Below are 16,563 nucleotides of genomic sequence, written 5' to 3'. Positions count from 1 at the left end.
GTATCGCGACACCCGTGGTCCGATATCTTGTAATTAAAGATAAAGTAACTGATGGTGCCGATGCTACCGATAACCGTCCGAGTGCTCTGAAGGGCTTGTCACCTTTTGTTATTAATAAAGTTATAACTTATAACGCCGGACAGGTTAAAGATATTAAGGAATTGCGGAATGGCACCTTACTGGTGGAAACCGTCGACGAGCGGCAAACTGCGAAGCTGATGAAGTTAACTGCAATTGGCCAAGTGAACGTGTCCGTAGAACCCCATCGTCTACTGAACGTTTCTCGAGGTGTGATCTCGTGTTGGGATCTCCTTAATGCCACCGAGGAGGAGATAAAGTCGGAGTTAGCGGACCAACACGTTGTAGACGTAGCTCGCATCAAAAGTAAGAAGTCAGGTGAACTCGTAGCTACCCAGTCACTGATTCTTACTTTCAGTTTGCCAACGCTTCCTGATTACGTTAAGGCTGGTTTCTATCGTCTCAAAGTTCGTCCTTATATCCCTAGTCCTTTGCGCTGTTATAAATGTCAACATTTTGGGCACACCAGCACGTCGTGCAATGCGAGTGCTGCTCTTTGTGCCAATTGTGGCCAGGGTAGTCATGGTGCGGATCCCTGTACAGCAACGAAGCCCTTCTGTGTCAACTGCAAGGGTGAGCATTCTGCTTGGTCTCGGGATTGTCCAGCCTTTCAGCGTGAGAAGCGTATCCGAGAACTCATGGTTGTCGAGAAGATTTCTGCCGCCGATGCGAAGCGTCGTTTGAAAGAAAGCCTTCCTTTCTCGCTTTCTGTTCCCTTTGCGTCTGTTGCCGCTAGTTCTCGGAAATCTGTTGCCACCCAGACTGTCGACGTTTCCACCCAAACCGACTTGGTACCACAGCCTAATTGTGACCGCAAGACCCCAGTTGCACGTACGAGCGACCATTTTAAGAATCCAGTTGCAACCACGAGGGCCCTTCAAAAGACACCAGTTCCAAAAACTAGCGAAGTCCCCAAGACCCCACGTGTCTCTGTTAGTGGTGGTCTTCGGCGTACTCCCGGACTTCGCCGCTCACCTTACATCGCTGGCCTTAAGCTTAGCCAGCATATACGCCGGCTCAACGATACGGTTCTCTCTCCCAAGAGACCAAAATGTACTCCAGTTCGTAAGCCACCTGCAGTTTCATTGAAATCTGACATGGTGGAAGATGAACTGATGGACACGGAGTGGACTGTAATGGGCCCTCGTGGGAAAGTTCGCCTCAAACGTTGATCTCATCTACTATGGCGCTTCTTCAGTGGAACCTGAATGGCTTCTCTACTCACCGTGAGGAATTGACCCAACTGGTCACTGACCACTCGCCTGTGCTTATCTGCTTGCAGGAAACCCATTTTAAGCCTACCCAGTCCTTCGTTCTTTCTGGGTATACTATGTATCGATGTGATAAGCCAGACACTGACCACGCTGCTGCCGGCGTGGCAGTCTGTGTCTCTGATTCTGTTCATTCTCAGCAACTTCACATCGTATGCAGACTGCAAGCCGTTGCGGTGCGAGTATACTTTTCTCGCCCGCTTACAGTTTGTTCATTGTACGTTCCTCACTCTGAAGCCTTTACAACCGCCGATCTGCTTCAGCTTTTCTATCAGCTTGAGCCGCCAGTCTTGCTTGTCGGAGACCTTAATGCCTATCACGGTCTGTGGGGTTCTGTCCGTACCGACGGTCGTGGCCGACAGGTCACCGAATTTCCTGAGGAGAGTGGCTTGCTTATCCTAAATGACGGCAGTCCTACTCATTTTTCCACTGCCCACGGCACATATTCTTGTATCGACCTCTCCATGTGCAGTGCTGGTCTCTTGCCCTCCTTGTCGTGGAGGGTGCATCCCGATCTTTGTGGCAGTGATCACTTCCCGTTGTTTGTCGAAGGTCTCCCTGTTACTCCTCCTTTTCCTCTCCGCCGCTTCAATTTAAAGCAAGCTGACTGGCGTAAATTTCGTGAGCTCAGTGAGTTTCATTGTCGTGATGATCTCCCTGTAGCTGTTGTGGCAGAGGGATTTGAGCAGACTATTCTTGATGCTGCTCATGGTTCCATTCCAGGATGCGGTGGCGACGTTTCTCACCGGCGTGTTCCATGGTGGTCTGCGGCAATCCGTGAGGCTATCCTGGCACGTCGGCACGCTCTTGCCACTTTTAATCGTCATCCAACTGACGACAATCGGCAGCGTTTCCGCATTCTACGTGCTCGAGCTAGACGTCTTATCAAGCTTTCGAAGCGCCAAAGCTGGATGAAATACGTTTCGTCCATCAATAGTCGCACAGCGATGTCCACTGTGTGGCGTCGGGTCGGCTCTCTTAATGGCAATACTCCTACTGTTGATGTTCCTGCTTTGTCTGAGAATGGTGTCTTAGTTACTCACCCTTCGGAGATAGCACACACTTTGGGCCAGTATTTTGCATCTATCTCTGAGTCTGATCATTATCCTCCAGCATTCGTTCCCATTAGAGCGCCTTTAGAGCGGAACCCGTTAAACTTCCGTACCGCCAACAGCGAAGATTACAATGCTCCTTTCACCCTAGTTGAATTTGATTGTGCTCTTCGTGAATCATCCAATACTGCTCCAGGGCTTGATCGTATACCCTACGAAATGTTGCGCAACCTCCCGCGCGATACACAGCTTGCTCTTTTGCAACTGTATAATCGTCTCTGGGTCGAGGAGTTTTTTCCACCTGCTTGGCGTGAGGCTCTCGTTCTTCCTATCTTGAAGCCAGGGAAAGTCGCAACTAGCCCCACGAGCTACAGACCCATTGCTCTGACGAGCTGCGTCTGTAAGCTGTTTGAACGCATGGTTAACAAGCGCCTGGTGTGGTATTTGGAATCCAATTCACTTCTGAGCAAACTTCAAAGTGGATTTCGTCGTTTTCGATCCACTACGGACAATCTTGCTTATCTTGAGGGTCATATTCAAGACGCCTTTCTCAACGGCGAACATCTTGTTGCTATATTTTTTGACTTAGAGAAGGCGTATGACACCACGTGGCGTTACGGAATCCTAAAACAATTATATGACTGGGGTCTCCGTGGGCATATGGCCCACTTTATCTCGAATTTTCTTCACGAGCGACACTTTCGAGTGCGTGTGGGATCTAATCTCTCAGAGCGCTTTGTACAAGAAAATGGTGTTCCACAAGGCAGTGTCCTCAGTGTCACGTTGTTTGCTGTCGCCGTCAACAGCGTTCTTTCAGTGATCCAGGCTCCTGTGTCTGGTTTGCTTTATGTTGACGACCTTGTAATTTTCTGTCGCTCCCGTCACCTTCGCGGCGTTACTCGACAGCTTCAACTGACTCTGAATCGTCTTGTTCGCTGGTCGAATGAGACTGGATTTCGCTTTTCTCCCGAGAAATCCCACTGTGTTCACTTCTGCCGGCAGCGTACCTGCATTGTTGACCCGGACTTGTACCTCGATGGCACCCGTTTGTCATTCGTTGATAGAGTCCGTTTTTTGGGTCTGGTCTTTGACCGTCGCTTGTCGTGGGCACCACATATACGGAATCTTAAATACTCTTGTCTTCGAGCTCTGAATCTCCTTCGTGTCCTTTCCCACCGCACATGGGGTTCTGATCGTACTGTTCTGCTTCGTTTGTACCGTAGTCTAATTCGGTCCAAGTTAGACTATGGCTGTATTGTCTATGGTTCTGCTCGTGCTTCTCTGTTACAACAACTCGACACAGTGCATCACCTGGGTATTCGTATTGCTACTGGCGCCTATCGAACTAGTCCCGTCGCCAGCCTGTATGTTGAGGCCAATGAACCTTCGTTATCATATCGTCGCAGCAGACTACTTCTTAATTATTGTGCGACTGTGCGTTGTATTCCAGACCACCCGTGTAAACCATGTCTCCGTGGTGGTCGGATATATGAGCGCTATGCTGCACGTCCTCGCTCTACACGTCCATGGTACATCCGTGCGTGTGAAAATTTCCTTGGCGACGATATCGTGTGGCCCTCTCTTTCATTGGTTCACTTTTGTGCTGTTCCCCCATGGGTGCTTCGTCTACCTCGTCATGATTTACGTTTGTCTATGCATTCGAAACAGCAAACTAGTTCCCAGGTGTACCAGCAAGAGTTTGCCGCACTGTTAGATCAGTACCCCGATTTTAGTGTGTTCTTTACGGACGGTTCTAAGAATGAGGATTCTGTAGGCTGTGCCTTTCTCACTGCCGGGGGCAGCTCCGAATTTCTTTTGCATCGCCTGTGTTCCGTGTTCACTGCTGAATTGACTGCACTTAGGCTTGCCTTAGACCACGCTCTCACGCTTTCCCTCCGTCGTGTGCTTATTTGCACCGATTCTCAGAGTGTGATTTTGAGTCTACAGAATGTCTTCAGTATGCACTCTGTCGTGCAAGACATTCTTCTGAGATGGCATGAATTGCAGCAACAGGGTTGTGTCGTCGTTGTCTGCTGGGTGCCGGGTCATGTCGGCATCCGGGGAAACGAACGTGCTGACACAGCTGCCAAGAACGCCGCCTTGGCCGGTGTTGCACTGGAGCATAGCCTTCCGTGCTCCGATGTTCAGCGTCATTTCTATTCTTTGTTGCGCTCTCACTGGCAAGCAGATTGGGACCAGGCTCTTGAGAATAAGTTACATGCAGTCAAACCAATCCTAGGAGAATGGCATACGTCCTCGTGCGATCGTCGTCGAGATGAAGTGCTCCTGGCGCGTCTGCGTATCGGACACTCTCATCTGACGCATGGTTACTTGCTGCAAAAATTGAACCGTCCGTACTGTGAGGAGTGTATAGTCCCGTTTAGTATTCAGCACATTCTTGTTGAATGTCCTGAATACTCAGCTCTCAGAGAACGTTTCGGATTGCCTTCTGTTCTTACCCGCGCCTTGGGGGATTCAAGTGATATAGTTTGCCGGGTACTTTGTTAAAGCTTGTGGCGTTGCGCACGTTCTCTGAGCGTTTTTAATGTGTTGTCGATTTTTATTGCTGCTAAATTTTTAATTTCTGTTATATTTTATTGTTTTCTATATATTGTTATTGTTATCTGTTTTAGACTATTTATTCTTTTATTTTCTTTTTCATTTTATGTTTTTATGTAGCAGCACTTTCGTTTATTTCGCTCTAGTATTTTAACCTTTTTCTTTACATGTTTTATTCCAGAGCAACCATGTAAATCGTGACGGGGACATATAGCCTTGATGCTGACGTCCCCATTAAACCCCCTATTCAATCAATTATTCATCAATTGAATCGATTCTACAATTAATTCCTGAAAATGTTCGTATGTTACACTATTTACAAAATAAAAATCAAATTGTTATTAAACATTCTTTAAAATTAGAAGATCAATGTATGATTGCTGTTATACCAGGATTACAACAGATTTTTGGATTTATTAATGAAAATACGTTTGATGTTAAAAATGTTATATACACAAAAGTTAGAAATGTTGATTTAATATTAATATAAAATTTCCATGTGATTTAGATTATAATATTCCCAATACAATTAATGTTTGCATAGATATTGTAAAACAACAACAAAATATAGTACCATTAGTTCGAAAACTTAGTGTATATAATGTACAACACGGTCATGTAAAATCTTTTGTGTTTCACACACCACATTATGTTAAAGTTGAAAAGAAATATTTTGATACGATAGAAGTAAACTCAAAAGATGAACACGGGTTAAAATTACCATTTCGTTTTGGAACTTCAAACCTAACACTTCACTTTAAACGAAAATGATTTCTGAAAGTATTGTTGATAGTTTTTACATTACATTAGTTTCAAATGCTAGTGCAGATGTATATCATACAAATAGTCTAACACATTTTATTAATCAATTAAAAAATAATATTCCTTTATCAGAATCTGATTGGCATGTAGGCTTAAGTGAAGTACATATTCCACTAACATGTTATAATGTTACCGAAGGTGAAAATGTTATGTGGTACAAATTTAAAAATGGAGTTCCTATGAAAAGTAAATTTTTTGTTGGATATTATCCATCCACTCATCATTTACTAGAAGAATTAAACGCAATATCAAGTTTTATAAGTTTTAGTTTTTCAAATGTTGTACATGTTGAATGTGATGAACGTGTAGAATAGTTACATTGTCGCCTACATTAGCTTTACTATTACGTTTTTCTGAAAAATCAGATCTTGTTAAAGAATCTCGTGGATTCAAACAACCATACGTAGATATCGGATATCCACATCAAATTTTTATTTATACAGATATTATACAATATCAATTTTTAGGTGACACAAAAGCACCATTATTACGTATAGCAACAATTTCTGATATTAAATACGGAAAAGTTAAAACAATTACCTTAGAAGATATTCATTATATGCCACTTGCAAAATTTTAACACAATTGAAATACTATTAAAAGATCATGCAGGGCGGAACACTACATTTTAAACGCTCTCCTGCATCTGCTACATGATAATAATAGTAAAAGATGACAGCAAGACGTGTTACTTATCACCGTGGACGTGGAATACCATATTTTTCAGGACCTGTATATCAAAGGGGACATGGTACAGGTAGTTTCTTTAAAGGATTATCTCGTTTTGCTTTACAATTTCTTAAACAAGGTGCAAAAGCTGTAGGACGTCAAGCATTACAAACCGGTATGCAAGTTGCGGGTGATGTATTAGAAAATCGACCATTTAAAGAATCGGTTCCTGCGCGTGTAAAAGAAGCTGGTAATAGTTTAAAGACAAAAGCAATTTAAAAAGTTGGGCAGTTGCTAACTGGTAACGGCAAGAGACGGTCACGCAAGAGGAAAGCTCCTGCAATTGTGAAGTTTGGACCACAGTAGTAAAAGACAAACTATTCTACAGGTACCGTTATGTACTATAATTAATTTAGAAAGTCCGTGTCCTCCTTTAATGGGTGTGTTGGTAGGTTATTCGGGGTTGATGACATGATTACGTGGATTTGGAAAGTTCCTATGTTTCTTTTTTTTAGCTGTGATGACATGTGTGTATTGTTGGAAAGGTCGTGTCCTCTTTTTCGATTCTGTATACGTGTCTGTACAGACTCTATACTGGATATTTTTAAAAAATAATAATGTAAATTTGAATTTGAATTTTAATTGGTTCGATTTGAATTAAATCTGTTGATATGATGAAACGTTATTCTGTATCACTTACTTGCGTATCAGTGATTTTATTTGTCGAACAATACGTGAGAGAATAAAAGATATTCTCCTAATAAATTAGTCATAGCAACTTATTTTACGTATCGATTTGTATTTTTTATTGGTTCGTATGCCAGAGCGTACTAGTTGTAAAAATGTTTCGAAAATATTTTAAAAATTGGGAACTTGCGAAATAAATCGTTTGCTGTGCAAACTCGTTGTTAAAAATAAGGTGTTCGAATCTCATATTATAAAAATGGGTTTGACTAATAGAAACTTACATTGAGAAATATATATATATAATTTGGAAAAAATGAAATATTTGAGTCCCACCATTATGCCTGTTAGGCTAAAGGAGATGGTGATTATTTTATTTGTCGAACAGTATGGGAGAGAATAAAAAGATATTCTCCTAATAAATCGGATTTTATATTGCTTCGCCTTACAAAGAAAGCTCTTAAAAGTATATAGAAAGTGGGAACTTGCAAAACAAATCGTTTGCTGTGCAAACTCGTTGTTAACTTTAATTTGATTGCTTGCTAAGCAAGCTGAGAACACTTACAGTGTGTAAAAGTTTATGTGATACGTACTGAGAGTGAACCCAGGACCCCAAGCTCCGGAGGTGAACGCTGTATGATCGGAGGAAAATATTTATTCATGCGGCACTTTTTTTAATTTGTCGGATCGTATGCATAGCATAATCGGTGAACGTGGTAAAAGTTCGTGTACGGAATACGTATACTACGGCACGATACACTATGCTGGTACATATACAGAGCGTGGTTTCCGTAAGTCTTTTGCTGGTGAACTCAAGACATGAACTGAACTTTTCGCGCGCTTTTGGAAAATCGGTTGGGTAGGAGTGATGATGTGTGCTTGCAGGGCGTTGCTAAAACACAAAGGAAGGCCGTTGACAATACAAAGGAAGGCCGTTGACACGTTTGGTAAACATCACAGAATACCGCCAGACTAATAGAAATAACTTTGGTGCCGCGGTAGGTGAACAAAAGAAAGATTGCGGACGTGGAAGATAAACATCACAAATTGGGGACAGACAAATAGAAATAACTTTGGTACCGCGATAGGTGAACAAAGCAAAGATTGCACACGTAGAAGATAAACATCAAAAATTGGGGAAAGCCTAATAAAAATAACTTTTGCGAGGTGAACAAAAGACATTGTCGGTGAAAAACACAAAAGAAAGATTGCGGACGTGGAAGATAAACATCACAGGTTGGAGACAGACTAATAAAAACAAGTTTTATGATAGTTTGTTAATAATGAATACAAAGAAAGTTTTACATTACGAACGGTAGAACATATGAGGTCATTGAACGCGAATGCAAAAGAACATTCACCTATTGAATGATGATCGTATTGAAACATGAAGGGATGTTAAATACGATTGCAATAGAAGATTGTTATATTAATGTAATAATGAATGAATGAATGCAAATACAACGATAGTTTGTGCTATGATTGATTCCGTTATTTTACATGGACGATATGTTGGTGTATGTATGGTAGATGTCTTGTTTACATGAATAATAATAGAAGTTGTAAATAACAGAATTTATTTTAAAAGCATGTAAACTATTTATTTACACGTGATTTATCTAAATCTATTCTTTACACATAGATGACAGATGATTAAATAGTACGCTTTATGAATACCGTCGTAAAATGGGGGAATGATTTTACCAAAGTGAAAATACCAAATATTGATATTTTAAAAGATTATATGAGAACATGTTTTGCTATTTCTATATTTATAAAAAATTTATAGAGAATTGGAAAAGTACATGTTAAAATATTTTAATTGACGTGGTAGGACTGTTTGAAAAATGTTTAAAGTATCACGTGATATGATGTTATCGGTAAACTTTTCCTTATATATTGGGTATGAAGAGAAGACTGGTATAGTATCATCATGGAGTCGATTCAGAGTCAACTACAGCGAGAAATTGACTTTGTAGAATCTCCAAGGAAAAAGTTTAAAACTGCGAGAGATTTACCAAATATATTTATTGACGAGGAAACTCAGTATTTTTCTCCAGCTTCGCCAGTATCCTCAGAGATTATTATAGAAGCAGAAATTATTGATTTACGTAAGGATCCAGTATTAATCCCATCATCGCCTGTTGGAGTGGGGACATCTTTATCAGTAATTCCAGCATCCCCGTCATTATTAGGAGTAAGAACATAAAAAAACATTCAACCTCCATCTTTAAAGTGGACACTAGATAGTAAAGAAGGAAGAACACCATCACCTGATTCATTTACTGAAGAAGAGGAGGGAGAAGAAGAAATTATCCAATTATCTAGTGAGGAGGAAGAAAGAGCACCCTCACCTGACTTATTTAGTGAAGGGGAGGAAGAATACATTTTGCGCTTATTTGATGAACTGGACGAGTGTAAACCCGACACACCAGATGCAAATGTTACACCTTCACCACCACCACAAACGGAGCCCTTAGACTTATCAATGAAGAAGAAAAGTGTAAGTGTACACAAGTGTTTGTGGATGAAAAGTGCATCAAAAACCGTATTTTAAATTGGAACCCTAATTGTGTGTTATGTGAGGGTTTTTTTTTGACTGTCCGCAACAAATGTTTCACTGCTGCATTTTTGTGGACATTGAATCTTTAGAAACCGAGACATGGTTAATTTTTATTAAAGAAAATGTGAGAAATGAACTTTATAATATATTTCGGAATTCACATAGACTGTATATGAATGCAAACATATTTGAAGAAGAATATTTTAAATTAATAAGAAACCCGAGTTATTTAAATGAATTAGTAGATATTCTACTATCAAAGAATAAGGAATATTAATTTGTAATTTTCATTGATTCTGTATATATATATATATATATATATATATATATATATATATATATATTTGTCTAACTTTTATGTAATATTATTATTTCGCTTGTATATTATTATTATTTTGCTTGTATATATATATATAATATTACCGAAATAAATATATAGAGAAAATTTGATTTTTGATTTTTATTTAATATTAAAATTTTTTCCTGATTAAAAAAAGGTGATATACTATTATTAGGTATAAGAATTTGGTTTTACAATAACAACAACCTTTTATAGGAATGAAATCAACTAATATTTTCTAGAAAAACTGAAGAAACTTATTGTAAATTGTGAATTGTATATATATATAAAAAAACTTATTTTATATATGTTAATTAGAATTGCAGAATTTTATTTTTGAAATTCATTTATGCTTTCTATCGTTTGCTTTTTGGAAACTCGTTTAAAATTAGTATTTGATGACTGTTTTATATTTTTCTTGATTTATACTAATACTTTGAAGTATTTAAAAGTTTGATGAGCATTTTACATTGAATTATTTACAAGTTTGAGATTTTTGAAAACATAGTTTCTCAAAGTTTGTGTTACAAACATACCTTGAATAACAAGAGTTTATGTAACGAAAGATTCACATAAATAAATAAGAACGAATTTGTGCAACAATTATTTGATGGATTACACTCTATTTTTAATATTTTCACAATCTATTTTAACAATGAGTTTGCACAGCAAACGATCCATTATATAAGCAGAGTATGTATAACATACGATCCGTAAAATAAGAAACGATCCATTACATAAGCAGAGTATGTATAACATACGATCCGTAAAATAAAAAACGATCCATTACATAAGCAGAGTATGTATAACATACGATCCGTAAAATAAGAAACGATCCATTACATAAGCAGAGTATGTATAGCATACGATCCGTAAAATAAGAAACGATCCATTACATAAGCAGAGTATGTATGTATAGCATACGATCCGTAAAATAAGTAACGATCCATTACATAAGCAGAGTATGTATAACATACGATCCGTAAAAATAGGAAACGATCTAATACATAAGCAGAGTTTCTGCAAGAATTTTTATTATTATATTCACAATCATAGGTTGTTCAGAGTTCCACACAAACTTTTTTAATATATTCAGAATAAAATTAACCGACTTTGCAAATGGCAAAGGAGAATATATATATATATATATATATATATATATATATATATATATATATATATATATATATATATATATATATATATATATATATAAAACAGAAACTGATCTAATAACGAATTTAAAAACTCAGTAATATTGTAGTATGATTTATACACTTATCTTACAAAATGCAAAAAGTTTTCACATATAAGTAATATAACATGTAGAAAGTGTTTTACCTACAAGTATCATAACATGAAGAAATTGTTTTACATACAAGTATCATAACATGCAGAAACTAAATTTACAAACGCGAATCAGAACATGCAGAAAATGTTTTACATACAAGCATCATAACATGCAGAATGTTTTTCACATGCATGTAATATAACATGTAGAAGCTGATTTTATAAACGCGAATCATAACATGTAGAAAGTTTTCAGAGGCATGCAATATAACATGCAAAAACTGTTTTACAAACGCGAATCATAACATGCAGAAAATGTTTTACATACAAGCATCATAACATGCAGAAACTTTTTCACATACATGTGATAAAAATGTCGAAAGGTGTTTTCAAAAACAAATAATTAACACGGAACTTCTATTGAAGTGATTGAACAAAATTAAAAGTGAAAATGCAACTTGTCAAACGAACAACTGCAAGTTACGAAAATGTAATTTTCAAAAAATTTAGAAATGCAAGTTATCAAAATAAAAATGCAACTTGTCAAAATGCAGAACCGTAAACTAAAAAAATGCAGAACCGTAAACTAAAAAATGTGAAAAGTTTTTTCGCATGCATGCAATATAAAATGTACAAAAAATTTTTTTTGCAGGCGAATCATAACATACGGATTTTTTTTTGTTATATGCACATGTTAAAGTTTCATATGCACATGTTAAAGTTCTAATTTCATGAAAACATTTTTAAAGATTCTTTTTCCTTACGTATAAATTGTAAATCATATTTGAAACATAGTTTACCTTTACACTGTAAGTGTTTTGAAATTTTTCGCGGTGAAGTAAAATATATAAAATGTGTAAGGAAATAAATAAAACATGTAATATAAAATGAGAAAAAAAATTATTTACAAATCTCAATAAGATATATATATAGTTTACATACAGATATATTCCTTGCTATATTGTTTAATACAATCTATATTTATATTAGTATATGCACAATTACATACTGGCCAGTTTATTGCTGAAAGTCTTTTATCACTTGCTTTTGTTAATTTATACACATTGTTTTTATTATTTTGTAATTGATTAACAGAAGAGTTTTTATTTTCCATTATTCCTATTTCTTATGCATATTATAATGTAAATCTTTTTGTAAGATTAACTCTGTAATTAACTGAATGTTATCTTTGTTTAATAAAATGTTATATAATGTCCATGTAAATTCCCAATCATCAATTTCAGTATCACAATGCACTGTTCCAAATTCTTCATATAAGTCATCAAAAGTTTGTGTGCTTACCATTGTACGCCATGTATTATAGCATAACATATTATAGTCTAAAGTACAATCGTGTTCTTCTATTTTGCTCCTGTTTTGAAAACACCCGTAACAAAAGTTCTCGCTGTGGTTTCCAACGGTAAATACACATTAATACACATTGTTCTTTTATAGAAAAAGAAGAACATTGATATTCGCAATTGTCGTATGTATTTAGGAAACGACATTGGTATTCACAGTCTGGATTGTTCATGCACATTTTTATCGTGTTCAAGATATGCTTCTCTTAAGTCAGAAATATGATAATCATTAAACGTGATTTCTTGATATGAATAATTAAATTTGTTTATAAGATGAGGAATAATGTTTACGTCTATATATTTCACATGAATTTTCAAATATTGTTTTAATATTTGATCACGTGTTGATTTCTTGATAAGGAAATTCCACACAATAGTATTTAATTCTTCATCACTTTCACTCACACATTTATGCTCAGTTTCTTTCTCACTACGACTCGCACAGCCTTCACAAAGTAGTGGTTCAGAAAGTTTATATTTTTCTAGTAACTCTTTTACACAATCTTCATTTACTTCATTAGGGGTACAACCATACTTCACAGCATTGAATGTCAGAATATCATTAGAAATTGTATTTTGATTTACTACTACTACTTCCTCTTCAAAGGGTATTTCATCTGGGTATCTGAAATTTCGTCTATACACATTATCGTCTATGGTAATTTCCTGTGTTGGATAAATAATCTTAAATTTTTCAGCGTCTTCTTCAGGAATGTCAGGATCATTTGGATGTACAAGAATAATTTTCTTTTGTTTTTCAAGTTGAAAACGTTTTTCACGTGGTGAAATGTATTTAGATTTTACACATTCATTTTGCAATAAAGAAAGATTGGTTTCAATTTCACCTTTTCGTTTCTTATTATGAGATGAAGAACCAGAATTTGTTTTTTGCTTTTTACCTGCGGAAACAGATTGCTTTTGACTGTACATTGTAACAGCGTATCACACCTTTTATATGATTTACTACAGCTATACGCATGCGTGCTTTTATATTATATTATGACATGCGCGAAAACAAAGTACAAGTATACATACGCATCTGACATGCGCGAAAACCAAGTACAAGTATACACATGCATCTGACATGCGCGAAAATCTAGTACCAGTATGCGCACGCATAGAATTTATATTGGCATGTTTAAATACATGGCGAAAAGAAACAGGTGTGATTATATAAAGATTTTCATAGCATTATTATATCATTAGAACATTTTTATGTAATAATAATAGACATGTACGTGATTTGTTAGGGATGAAATTAATATTAACAATTTCATACTTTCTAATTCATTTACTAACACTTAGTGTTTACTAAAGCAATGTTGGAACAAACGATATATATATATTGAAAAATAAATAAATAAATTATGATATCAGAGAAAACAAGATTGGATTTTAATTCATGTGCTTACAAACTTAGTAATTCAAATAGTTCACTAAGTCAACTTAGTAATTCACAACTATGGAATTTTATAACTTCAAATGAAGCACGAAACTTATGATTTTTCTTGCTTGGTGCAAAACTAAAGAAGACAAAAATAAATACATTAAAGAGTATCATGCCCACGAAGGCATAAATTTAATGGAAAATAATATTGGATTGAACCCGAGTCTGAGGTATATTGTTAAAATATTCCTCAATTCATTTTATGGGAAATGGGAACAAAAAACGGACTTGTTGCAATCTGTGATTGTTGATACTCCGGAAAGACTTTTGCATTATCTATGGGCACTGCAATACGAGGTACAAATTGTAACACCCACTGTTGATAAACATGATTTTCACATACATGGACATCAAGAAAAAAATAGTGATAAGTTGGAAAGGAGATGGTAAAGACAACAACAATAATAATAAAGCTTCATATCCTATTGACAATACTAGGACTTTTGCAATATTAGAAGAAGAACAATATATGCCTATTTGTGCAAAGATCATACTAATAATCGTGTTTTAGATAGTGCAAATACTAAAGTTCTAATATTTTATTATTATTATTATTTCGTTAGCAGAATATATTATTTCGATTACAGATGACTTCTACAAGTGCAAACGAACTAACTCAATTGTTAATCATGGCAAAACGTTTCAAATATGAGGTATCCGAAATTGTTTACTACACATGGAAAATGATAGTAGATAAATTTCATAGCAATGGGTGCATGTACGTAGTCTTGAGTATAAACGATTTTTTGGAAGCGTTTGGTGGATAGTTATCATTCTAAGGGTGTGCGTGTACCCAATGAGAAATATTATCAAATGTTAACAGAGTTATTAAAACATTTTAAAGGAAGACAGGATGTTATTTTGGCAACCTGTGAAACCGCAACCGATATCAGTGATCTTTATCGAATAGGGTTCTTTCGAGTAGGTGAAATAAAAAAATCAGGCTTGCGAGAAGTTCAAGCAGTTGATATTCGCAGGTAAAAGAGTTGACTTATTTGTTAAGGACAATGCTAAACTACTAGGTAAGCTTACCACGACGAAGTTCTGCTAGTTCTGGGGAACCTAAGAACTTAACTGGGTTTTCAACAAGTACCTAAGACAATGTTTGATATGTGCGCAATAGAATTTGAAACAGTAAAGTGTATATCACGAACATATGCATACTTTGGGTTAAAGGGAACAGAGCTAACCATTAAGTGTATGCAATCAATGAGCCGGAAAAATATATTCATTTATTCATTGTTTCAATTTGTAATGGACAATACAATCAAAGACGATGACAAGAACACCTTTGTAGGAATAACTATCGAGAGCACTACCTCAAAGTTAAAACGATGTACATAACATGATACAGAAAATCGGAATTGAGCCCTGAGGCTATCTTTTCCATAGCGAATAATACCCTCAATAGTAATGAGAAAATTCTAATTGGAGGTGACGTTACGTTTAAGGTACATAATGTGCATCTCAGAAAGGGCCGAGGTAACTCTTAAAGATTGGATAACTTCTTAAAATATATTACTTCCTATGGAGAAGAACGTGTACTGCCTCCCAAAGAGTGTGATTCTGGGGATGGCAAGTGTATAAATTGAAAAACAATCCAAAACGCTTGTTAAAACAAGCCAAGGATTTGTGTGATGATGACAATGTTACTATTGAACATCAAAATGGATGTACTATTGATGATGTGAAAAAATTTCAACAATACCTGGCACCCAAGTACCAGATTATTGTATATGAAAGAAATCAAATGACATGGAATGTATCCGGGAATAAAGGGTGGTAACCAAATATATTTATTGTACGAAGATAATTACTACCAAGTGGTAACTAGTGTCCCTAAACTTTTGGGAGCCGAAGGCTTTTGCGATTATTGTTTGCAAAAAGTATAATTAAAAAATCTTCGATTCATTATTATTATTATTATTATTAGTATAAAGTCTTCATTTATTCAGCAATATGAAACATCTTTCATTAGTTTATATTGGTTTTTACACATTTTTTAAAATCTGTATTGTGTTAATTAGTTCTTTTGTTTTGCTACATTTTCAACTCATTCACATAAATATCTGAAGAAATGTTTAGTATGATAGCACTGCACTGCACTGCACTACACAGTAACTATTTTTTCTTAGATATTTACTTGAGTAAGATTTAGTTGTAACGTTCACAGAAAAAAAATCATGGTAAATTGTACCTTTTTACAGTTTGTACATGTAATATACCTACAGAAGAGTAACATTTTCATCCACACATCTATAATTTCTTCATATTTTTCAATCACAAACACTATCACTATCACTTTGGTTTTATTCCAAATTAAGAATTTCTTAAAATCTTTCTGCAAAAATATTTCTATCAGTTGATTAACAAACGTATCATTATGAATGGCATCATCATATATATGAAAAACTGTTCTAATTTATT

The sequence above is a fragment of the Thermobia domestica genome, chromosome 7 (assembly GCF_964235325.1).
Source record: "Thermobia domestica chromosome 7, izTheDome1.hap1.1, whole genome shotgun sequence".
Classification (NCBI taxonomy): domain Eukaryota; kingdom Metazoa; phylum Arthropoda; class Insecta; order Zygentoma; family Lepismatidae; genus Thermobia; species Thermobia domestica.
Note: the sequence above shows the minus strand (reverse complement) of the source record.